The sequence below is a fragment of the Triticum dicoccoides genome, chromosome 2B (genome assembly GCF_002162155.2).
Source record: "Triticum dicoccoides isolate Atlit2015 ecotype Zavitan chromosome 2B, WEW_v2.0, whole genome shotgun sequence".
NCBI classification, from domain to species: domain Eukaryota; kingdom Viridiplantae; phylum Streptophyta; class Magnoliopsida; order Poales; family Poaceae; genus Triticum; species Triticum dicoccoides.
Window position 1 is genome coordinate 469,691,464 of NC_041383.1, and position 11,636 is coordinate 469,703,099.

An 11,636-nucleotide genomic window follows, 5' to 3' on the forward strand; every position below is an offset into this window, starting at 1 on the left:
CGGAGCATTTTCATCACCCAAGGTACCTCCCCCATTCCCCCTTCTTTTGATTGGTTGAGATCTTTGTTTTGTGTTGATTTGGTCAATTTATTGCAAACCCTAGGTGTTGATGTTGTTGTGTGCATTTATGATGCATTTATGGCTAGGGTTGTGGTTATGTTAGGGGTTGGTGTTAGGGTTAGGGTTAGGGATGTTGGGTGGTTATGTTGGTGGTTATGGTGGTGGTTATATTGGGGGTTAGGGTTATAGTGATTATGTTAGGGGTTATGGTTAGGGTTAGTGGTTAATGGTTAGGTTAACTTTAGTATGAATAGTAGTTATGCAAAATTTTGTTCATTTGTCCATTTGTGTTGGTTGGATGACATATATGGATTGATTATATTGTTCCCATTTTCTTAGATGCATAAGCTCGTAAACGTTCATTATTTGGACAAGTCGACATTTATGCTTGGAAATGACGATGAAGGGGAAGAGGCTATGGTTCTTGACACAAGTCCAAGCTTTGATGATCTTGTAGTTCAAGTGAGAAGCGTCTTACATTGGAATGACCCAAATGCCGAGGTTAAGCTTATTGGGAGGTATGACGTTGGATTGGGAGTAAAGTCCCGATTAAAGAGTATGCCCATCACCTCTCAATTGCATTGGAATGTGTACAAGGAAAAAGTAGACGCATCACAAGACAAGTCTCTTGAGATCTTTGCCACAAAGGTTGATCCTCCTCCTCCTTTGCAAATTGATCTCAACCGCAATGCATCCTCCCCATGCATGATGACAGTGCTGAGGTGTATGTCCCCAATTCTTCTAGCCAACCACCAAGTAGCCAACCCAATGAAGATCATATCAACGCTAGCGCCATAGTACTCCGTCATGATGCTATTCCTCATGTTGAAGAAGATGCTATTCCTCATGTTGATGATGATGCTATTGTTGCTCTAGAGGAGGATGTTTACTCAGAGAATGAAGAGATCCATTACAATCCAATTGGTAACTTGGATGTCATTGTGCGGCAACAAGACATGGACCGTACCCTCCCTTATAACCATACATGTGGGTATAACTTAGATGACGAGGGTCCGGAGGAAGAGTTGGATGAGGATGGGTTGACTGCACCAGAAAACGAAATCTACAAGAAGGTGACCGGCAAGGAGAGAGGGCCGCCTTTGTTTAGAGATGTGAGTCTTGCGGACAATGCAGTCGTTGATGGTGGGATGAGATTATGGTTGTCCGAGCCAACGCCGTGCCCCAAATTCAGTGATCCTCGACCAGAAAATGAGGATGAGAATGCTCATTTGAAGAAAGGCATCAAGTTTGGTTCTTTGCTAGAGTTCAAGATATGGTTGTGTGAATATGCCATTAGGAACCATAGGCCGTTTGTTGTTGGTCATTCAAATCAAAAACTTTGGTACACGGTCAAATGTGACAAAGAAGGTTGCAAATGGATGGTCCGCGGTAGAAAAATCAAAGAAACCGGGCAATGGGTCTTGAAGAGTCATGTTGGCACTCACACGTGCGTACCCCCGGACAAGGCCGACCAAAGCAAAGGACGCCGTCAACTCACGTCGGAGTATCTAGGATATAAATTGTTGCATCAAATAGCACATGATCCAACCGTGAAGGTCAATGAGTACTTACTAAAGCATTCTGCATGCACGGCCAAGTGGATTGGGGAAAAGATGGACTATCCATTAAAGGTTCATGATTGGTTGTTGCATCAAGCGCGCAAGTCTGCCAAACACCAAGTGATCACATATAATGAAAAAGAAATGATCTATCATTCGATGAGCCGGGTGGGACAACAAGGGACGGTAGGTCTTACGGTGGAGTTGCTTACGAGGTGCGCCTTAAAAACCGTTGGTGCTAGTGTGAGAGGCCACACAAGTATCATTGGCCTTGCTCGCATTTGATGACCGCAACACGGGTGAGAAACATGAACGTATCCGATGGCACAATGGTGCAGTTGCACGAGTTTACATTGGAAAGAACAAGGTTGACGTGGGCGCCTCGGTTCAATCCTTTCCTTGATGCCTCACAGTGGCCTGAGTATGTTGGGCCTGACATTGTGCCAGATCCCGCACTCATGGTGCCTATGAGGGGAAGAAGAAGAAAGAAGAGATTCCGGAGTGACATGGAAGATCTAGCTGGATACACCGGAATGAAGCAATTTGGTAGTGGTCATTTCATGGAGCCACCGGAAAACAACAATTGTGGAGAATGCAATGATACAAGACACAATGTTAGGACATGCAAGAAACGAAGAACCAACATGGGCACTAGTCAAACACATGGACGGAGCAGTAGCCTTGGAGGGGGCCGTGGCCGTGGAGGAAGGGCCAACATTGGAGGGGGCCGTGGCCGTGGAGGAAGGACTAGCCTTGGAGGGAGCCGTGGCCATGGAGGAAGGACTAGCCTTGTAGGGGCCCGTGGCCGTGTATCCGGTGGTTCTAGGACACGTCGGGTTGATAGGGGAAGGCCTATCGACGTGTTGCTCAATCCGGATGGTTAAATAATGTGAATGGTACTACTTTTAATATGTTCATGCATGTGTTGATATATTTGCCCCTTTACATGTCAATGTGTTCATATTTAGACTTAACATCTTTATTTGTTGTAGGGCATGGCTTCATCCGGTTCCATGACAAGGCCACCGTGTGCTCACCATGAAGACATGCCACACAAGTGGAAGGACGCATCTTTGGACAAGGTGAAGGAGAAGGATGTGAAGATGCCGCCATGTTGGTGTGGAGATGTTTGCAAGGTGAAGGAGTCCACCGACCGAAAGAAGTCATGGACCGAAGGAAGGAGATATTTTGTTTGCCCCAATTATGCTTACGATCGTGCGCTTCCAACTAACACCTATGACCTTCCACTGGTATGCTAGAGAAGTAACATGTTACTCTCAAATGTGTGTCATCACTAACATCCGTTTTATATGCAGTCACCACCTCCTCTATGCAAGTACTTCAGCTGGATAGATCATGAAGTGCCAAAAGATATCCAAAAGGACCAATTAGAAGATTGTTTTAGGCGCCAACGGCTGTTCGAAGAAAGGTTTCAAAGAGGCTTGGAGGAAGAGCGTCGTCAAAAAGAGAGGATGGAGCGGAAGCAACGCGAGGAGGAGAGGGCACGCCAAGCGAAGCTTGCTCGTGAGGAGGAGAGGGCAAGAAATATTGCAAGAGCTCGCAAGGCACAAGAGGAGGATGAGGCACATGACAGGAAGGGGAAATGGCCCCGTATGACTTAGTAAAGCCTTCGCCTTCGGTGGACTCGTCATGTAACCGGATGAAGCCATGGCAAATTTATCATGAACTATGTAGTACTAAGGCAAAAAGCCATGTGTCATCAACTTGTCGTGAATGAATTTGCCATTTGTATTGAATTTGGTGTGAAGATGTTTGCAATGTGTTGTGAATGAATTTAGTTTGTTAGTGTATTCTGGGATTTGTCATGATTCTTATTGAAAAACTGTTGTGCTGTGAAGAGAAGTGGCATATAACAGAATAGAGTGCTCTGTTTTCGGAGTTAGAACCCTACCGCCATAGGCCATGGCGGTAGGGTGCTGGACTCTACCGCCAGGTTGCATGGCGGTAGGGGTGGCAAAGTTTCTGTGACGAAGAAACCAGAACCGTTGGCGGTAGGACCAGCACCCTACCGCAATGGCCTGTGGCGGTAGGGCCTGGTCCCTCCTCTCCCTGTTTTGCCCCATATGTGTGGAATGTTAGCACAATATACCCAATTCTATCAAATATTAGAATGATCATCTCGCAAGCACATACATAACTCAACTCAACATAGTTCATTACATTCATGAATAACAAATGTTCAAACTTATTAAAACATGACCCGGTTTGGATGACATTGTTTGAAACTAATAACTCATGCTGAACAGCACATTTTCTAAACAGGTAACATATCTCTCATACTTATCAGACGTTCAATTTGATCGTCACGCCCTTGATTACGCTTCAGTTGAAAGTCTGTGGATCCTGCCCAATGACCCAACACCCATTCATTTCACGGAACCAAGCCCATGCATCACGGCGAGCGGGATTCTCTGACACGCCCTGTTTGATTGCCCATCCTATGACCTTCCCGGGTTTCCTCACGTCCATCTCACGGAATTCTTCTTTGCTTGCAGTGAACGCAATCTCAACTGCCAAAGCGTGTCTGCAAGCATATTCCCGGTCTTGCAGCTGATCAAGCATCCTCTCTTTCTCCTTCACAAGCTTTCGGAATGCTTTTTTCTCCTTAGCAACAGAAGGTTCCTCGATAAAGTGATACTTGCTGAAATCCTTCATGGTCGCATTTGCCTCATCACAACTCTTCAACCATGCTTCACATTCCTTATTCAAGCAACGGTGTCGCTCCGCCATGATCTTCTCACACGCCATGTTCATAGTCATGGATCGACTGTCCATCCTACATGAATATACGGGTTTAAGATGACATAAACAAAAACATAAAATAAATTAAGTAGAGTACAACACTCGGTTACTTGATATGACATACAACACCAAGTTCTTAATGAGTTCAAATGTTAAGGGTACAAGTCATAGTAGTTCAAACGACGACCAAGCATAGGGTACATGTCATTACAGTCCAAATGACAAAGATTACATAGCCTCATGCAATACTATGCGGCGTACGGTCCCGGGTTGCAACAAATAACATCATTTCTTTCTTTGACCCATGCCCAACGAGATGCATGGTTCTCATCCGACGAGAATGGTTGGCAAACTAACCAATCAATGACCTGACCATGATTGCCCATGTCTATCTCAGCATATTCTGTCGTTGTCGCACACAATGTAATTTGCATTGCAAGATCACGCCTACAATTTTTTTCCACCGTCTTGAGCTTCTTCATCAGCCTCTCCTTTTTTGTTATAAAATTTTCGGAACGGTCTTTATTGAAATAATTATATGAAAAGGCCCTACACTCCGCATTCAACGCACCAATGGCTTCGATCCACAAGTTCATCTTTTCCTCAATCAATTCGTGTTCACGGTTCGCCGCCGCCTCAACAGAAGTTTCAAAGAAAACGAACGGTGCCATCCTACAATTCAAAAAGTTGCTATTAAAATAACTTAGATTTAATTGATGTCTTAAGCATAACCTAATCCCCATTATGTACATTAAGATTAGCACTAGATCTAGGCACACAAACTTTTCTACAAGCAATTCTAAGCACATCATACATAAGGAAATAACAAACATAAACCTAAATGGATCATAGTAATTGATTTGACCACACCAAAATGATGAGCTAGGGTTTGCAATCAAATGAGCAAATGCAAAGTAAACAAAGATATCAACCAATCAAAATGAGGGGAAATAAGAGAGCCACCTTGAGTGATGAAAATGGTAAGAATCCACCGGAGAAATCTCAAACAAATGAGAGAGATTTGGGAGGCTCTTGTGCTTCAAAGAAAGAGGGGGGAGAGTTGAGCTCGGTGGAGAGGTGATGTGGGCTGAATGAGTGGTTGAGGAGGGGGGAATATCCAGCCCCTCCCCACCTTATCCAGAACACAGGACCCTACCGCCAGAGGGTATGGCGGTAGGCTCCAGTAACCTACCGCCGTAGGGGATGGCGGTAGGCCCTTTTCCACGTCAGCGCCTGCCAACGACCGTCAGTCGCCGTCAAAGGGCCTACCGCCGCAGGGTATGGCGGTAGGGCACGCAATCCTACCGCCAGGCCCTCTGGCGGTAGGCAAAAGGGTCAGATCCCGAAATTTTTCCGAACTGGGGTCAGATCCCGAAATTCTTTCCAAAAAGGGTCAAAACACGAAATTCGGCCGCCAGGAAGCCTCCGACGAGGGCGAGCAGGTTCAGAGTCGCCTCAAAGTTGGTGACCATGCTGGCTGACGTGGCCTCGTGGACGTGGAGATTGGCGATAAGTTATGTCATGAGGCACTTGGTGATGGCCGTGACGAACACGCGCTCTGCCAATTCGGCGCTTGGCGGCAGCTATCCATCCTCCCGTGTGGGACCTATCGGCCGGCTCGCCGGTGAAGTCGACCGACCTATCGTCATCCTGCAAGTACACCCATCACACTGTCAGCAAGCAGCAGTGTTATCGGCCCGTACTGGTATGCTAAGATTCTAGCGTAACGGGCGGGATCCATACCATGGATTCGCCGTGCGAGCGATATCGTACCACCGTTGGCGTAGGCTGGTATTGGTAAGAGCATCTCCAGCCGTTCGGCCCCCCAGGGCGCACAAAAATCGCCCCCTGGGGTGAGCCAACGATTCTTTCGGCGTTGGGAGTCGTTTTGCGTCCAGTCGTCGCCCCCAGCTCGCCCCCAGTCATCGATATTGGTCCACTTATTTTGGCGAAAAAGGTCCATATGGGCGAGAATAGTCCCATATTTGGCGTGATTCGCCGTGGCTCGGCGTTCAATTATCAACATAAATATTTTTTTATCACATATTTCATCACATAAATTTCAAATACTTCAACAAAATAGTACAACAACACATAGTTCAATACAAATTATATAGTTCAACAAATAAAAACTCATATTTCATCACAAGTACCACACTGCAACCACATTTGGCGCCTTTGTACATCCCCTGCCAAGCAAATGGGCAATTTTTCCATTTCCAATGCATGCAGTCGATGCTTCCAAGCATCCCAGGAAGTCCTCTTGCTGCATTCTGTGCTAGGATCCGAGCAGTGTCTTCCGCATTGGGTGTTCTCAAGTATTGCGGTCCAAACACTGCCACCACTGCCCGACAGAACTTGTAGAAACACTCTAGGCTGGTGGACTCGACCATGCGCCCATAGTCGTCGAGTGAGTCACCGGGAGCTCCGTATGCAAGCATCCTCATTGCTGTCGTGCATTTCTGGATGGAGGTGAATCGAAGTGTACCGGTGCAATCCATCTTGCATTTGAAGTAGTTGTCGAACTCCCGGATGGAATTCACAATCCGGAGGAAAATCTTTCTGCTCATCCGATAACGGCGCCGAAATGTTATTTCGCCGTGAAGTGGAGCATCGGCGAAGTAGTCGGAGTAGAGCATGCAGTAGCCTTCGAGACGATGCCGATTCTTTGCTTTCACCCGCCCCGGCGCCTCGCCGCCTCACCGTGGCTTTTCATTGCTCGCCAGCAGCTGGGCGAGGGCGGCGAGCACCATGAGATGCTCTTCTTCCTGGACGTCGGCCTCGGCTTCCTCCTCCAGCAGCGCGGCGAGCACTTTTCCTCATCATCCGAGTCCATCACCGAGGCAGGCAAATCGCCGAACACCTTGCGCGCGGTGGGCATGCACCCGCCGCAAAACTGCCCCTCCGCGGTCGGAAACGGCGGCCGGAAACGCCCAGCTGGTGTCGGAGGGGCTGTCGCGGCAAACCTATGCTATTTTTCCGGCGGGGAATGGCTATCTACCAATGAAGGGCGGCGGGGCGGCGCCGGGATATACCTAGTTGCGGCCGAGAGCGCGGGGGGTGGGAGGCAGTCGAGGAAGAAAATCTTGACTTTTCACCTGACGGCGTGGGCCAGCCGCGCTTTTCCCTTGCGCCGGAGCCCCCAAGCGCCCCCTAGCACGCCAGGTTCGGCCTGCGGCCGCCGGGCGAAAAAAGGCCGAATCGGCGCTTTTCGTCGTCCTGGGGGCGCGACTGGGCCGTTTTTTTGGCACCGGCACCAAAAAAGTCGCCTGGGGGGCCTGTTGGGGGCGCGGCTGGAGATGCTCTAACGAGTCCAATTTATAGAGCGAGTTGCGCATGTGCGCAGGATTCCTCCACGATTTTTTCTGAATTAAATTCGCTTGGCAGCGAGAAGGCGTTGGATAGTATTGGCGACCTGAAAGCGCCTGGTGCTGACGGCATGCGGGCGATCTTCTACAAGAAATATTGGCAGCTTGTTGGTGACAGCATGGTGCAAGAGGTTTTACATGTGTTGCAAGGCGGCATTGTTCCTGAGGGTTGGAAGATACCCTAGTGGTACTTATCCCAAAGGTGAAGAACCTAGAACGGCTAAAAGACCTACGCCCTATTAGCCTTTGAAACATTGTGTACAAGCTTGTGTCCAAGGTCATCGCCAACAGGCTCAAATGCATCTTGGGAGAGATCATCTCGGACAATTAGAGTGCATTCGTCCCGGGGAGGCTTATCTCAGATAACACACTATTGGCCTACGAGATGTCACACTTTCTGAAGCGTAAAAGATCGATAGCTACTAGTTTTGCGGCGTTGAAGATGGATATGAGCAAAGCCTACGACCGGGTTGACTGGAGTTTTCTGGAGAGAATCATGATCCGGCTAGGTTTTTGTGAGGACTTCGTGCAACTGATATCAAAGTGCATCAGGTCGGTCTCGTACAGATTCAAGATAAATTCGTCTTACACCGACCCAATTGTGCCAGGCAAGGGGCTCCGTCAGGGAGACCCCATCTCCCCCTACCTCTTCCTCATTTGTGCGGAGGGCTTCTCGGCGTTGCTCCAACAAGCCGAGAGGGCTGGCAGGCTGAAAGGCATTCAAGTGGCTCAGACAGCTCCGATGGTGTCACACTTACTGTTTGCCGATGACTCTTTCCTTCTGTTCGAGGCCACTGAAGAGGGGGCGTCTGAAATAAACCGTATCCCGCAGATCTATGAGGCTGGGTCGGGTCAAATGGTAAACCGGGAGAAGTCGTCCATTATGTTTAGCCGGAATACGAAGGCCACGGTCAAGGGTGCAGTGATGGATATTCTGGGACTGCAGCAAGAAACGACCAATGACAAGTATCTGGGTTTCCCGCTTTATGTGGGCCGCTCAGTTAACAAATGCTTCGAATACATAAAAGACTGGCTATGGGCTAGAACCCAGGGGTGGCTAGGATGGTTCCTCTCAATGCAAGGCAAGGAAATCCTAGTGAAAGCAGTGGCACAAGCGATCCCGACGTATGATATGGGATGCTTTGATCTGACCAAGGGGCTTTGTGAAGAACTGAGCAATATGATCTGCAAGTACTGGTGGTCGCAGCAGAAAGATGAGAGGAAGATGCACTGGGTGAGTTGGGAAAAGATGAAACTACCCAAGGAGGACACAGGGCTGGGCTTCAAAGACATCTATTCTTTCAATCTGGCGATGCTCTCAAGACAGGTGTGGCGTCTTCTGCAGTCCTCAGACTCCTTGTGCACTAGAGTATTACAGGAAAAGTACTACCCCAACGGAAACATTCTTTCCACTGTACCAACAACGGGCATGAGCTATACTTGGCGCAGCATTCTTAAGGGGTTGGAGATCGTCAAAGAAGGGTGTATCTGGAGAGTGGGGTTGGGGGAAAACATAAGGATTTGGGATAACCCGTGTCTCCCGCGCGATGTGTCGAGATACCCAACCACCGGACAAGGGCAAAACATTCTAACCAAGGTCTGCGAGTTGATTGACCCATCACAAAACTCCTAGAACGAGGCGCTCGAGTGACAAACTTTCAACCAAGAGGATGCAGAATCCATCCTATCCATACCAGTCTTTGATCAGCACGAAGACTTCATTGCTTGGCACTTTGATGCAAAGGGCCTTTTCTCTGTCAGATCAGTCTACAAAGTGCAGGTAAGCTTGGTGAGGAACGAGAACCAGGTGCATCAGGGTGAAGGAGCATCAAACACAGGTTGGCGCAATGCTGTATGGCGAGGACTTTGGAAAATCAGCTGCCCCAGCAAGGTACACCACTTCATGTGGCGGTTCGGGCACAATAGCCACCCCCTCCATATGAACATCGCGAGGAGAGGAATTGAATTAGATACACGGTGCGCGGTGTGCGAACGCCTGTTTGAAGACAGAGGCCATTTCTTCTTCAGATGTAAATGGGTCAAGAAGGTGTGGAGGGCAGCTGGCCTCGGCAATGTCAGACATGATCTAATGACAGCTTCCTCATCCTTGGAAGTACTGGAGAAAGTCTTCGCCCTGCCAAACATGACAAAGCTCAGGGTTATCGGTCTACTATGGAAATGGTGGAGTGACCGCAACAATATTAGACACGGTGATCGGAGGACCCCGGCAGAGATGTTTGCCAGCCAGCTGGTGGTCACTGCTGCGGATTGGAGCGAGTTCCATGCGAAGGTTCCAAAACCACCGCCACTGGACCATGGTCGATGGAAGCCACCACCTCAGGATTGGATCACAATCAACTTGGACGCCTCCTTTCTTGCCACCAATAGACAGGGAGGCTGGGGCTGCATTGCCAGGGACACGCTCGGGGACGTCTTGTTTGCGCAAGCGGGGAACCTCGCTAACCTCACCTCGGCCACACATGCTGAAGCTTGGGCCCTAATGAAAGCCATTAACCTGGCAGAAAGTTTCGGCATGGGGTGGGTAATCTTCATGACGGATTGTCTCCCACTGAAACAAGCGCTGGATGCCAATTTGTCTGATCGAAGCCAACTCGGGTGCCTCTATTGCGAGTCCAAGTATTTTTTGCAGTTGGGTTTCATTGAGTATAAAATCTTGTTCGAGCCTCGCTCATGTAATAAACCAGCCCATCTGTTGGCTGGCCGAGGTGTAAGGATGGGCATTGGTAGTGACCATGTATGGACCACGAACCTCCCCCTTGATGTAATGGGTGCTATGGCCGACAATTTTAGTCGAGCCCACTAGATGATGGAATGCATGGTGTTCCAGATCAAAAAAAAGATTGGTACCCGCCCTTTCACAATCGTTAAGTCCGTCTAGCACAGGCTCTCTCAGTCACACAGAATTAGGCGCCGATGAACTTCTCTGCCACCTTTTTATCCTTTGATCCGCCCCGCATTTACCTATTGTTCGCCCTTATTCTGTCAGAGTCTTATCTAACTCTGTTACTACAGAGTTTTGTATACATCATTAAACGAGCATTTTAGGAAACGCCGACCGAGGGCTGTGCTCTGAATAAACTCCGGCTATTGTTAGTTGAAGGTTGGATGGCAGATGGGGAGGGAGAACATGATCAGGCCCGATTGATGGCAGAGAGAGAGGGGATGTCGTGTTTTTTTATACTTAAATGACTTATGTTAAAACCTGATTGCTCCCAACACCCCCTAAATGCACCATGGAAGCAATAAAGTTGTTGCTTTCCCTCAAAATTTTAAAACCTAATTGCTTCATTGGCTGGAAAAACTATAAAATCTTATTTTCGCATCTGGTCCCTAGTATAGGTGGATTGAATTTTTCTCCTGAGCACCCCTTGAGGGAGTCCTGGATTAGGGGGTCCTCGGGTGTCCGGCTATTTGATATGGGCCGAACTAATGGGCCATGAAGTACAAGTAGAAGACTTTCCCCCGTGTCCGGGTAGGACTCCCATATGCGTGGATGGCAAGATTGGTGTCCGGATATGATATTTCATTCTCTACAAACCGACTCTGTACAACCCTAGATCCCTCTAGTGTGTATATAAACCGGAGGGTTTAGTCTGTAGAGGCTATCAAAATTCTCATAGGCTAGACAACTAGTGTTTAGCCATTAAGATCTCGAGGTAGATCAACTCTTGTAACCCCTATACTCATCGAATACAATCAAGCAGGACGTAGGATTTTACCTCCATTAAGAGGGCCCGAACCTGGGTAAACATTATGTCCCACTTGTCCCTTGTTACCATCGATCCTCAAACGCACAGTTCGGGACCCCCTACCCGAGATCTGCCGGTTTTGACACCGACATTGGTGCTTTGATTGAGAGTTCCAT

General features: G+C 48.3%; 1 pseudogene; it reads right to left on the reverse strand.

Moving 5' to 3' along the window:
* LOC119360938 overlaps nt 1-7,263 on the reverse strand; it is a 31,129-nt pseudogene extending 23,866 nt beyond the window's left edge.
* Nucleotides 7,264-11,636: the final 4,373 nt, after the last annotated feature.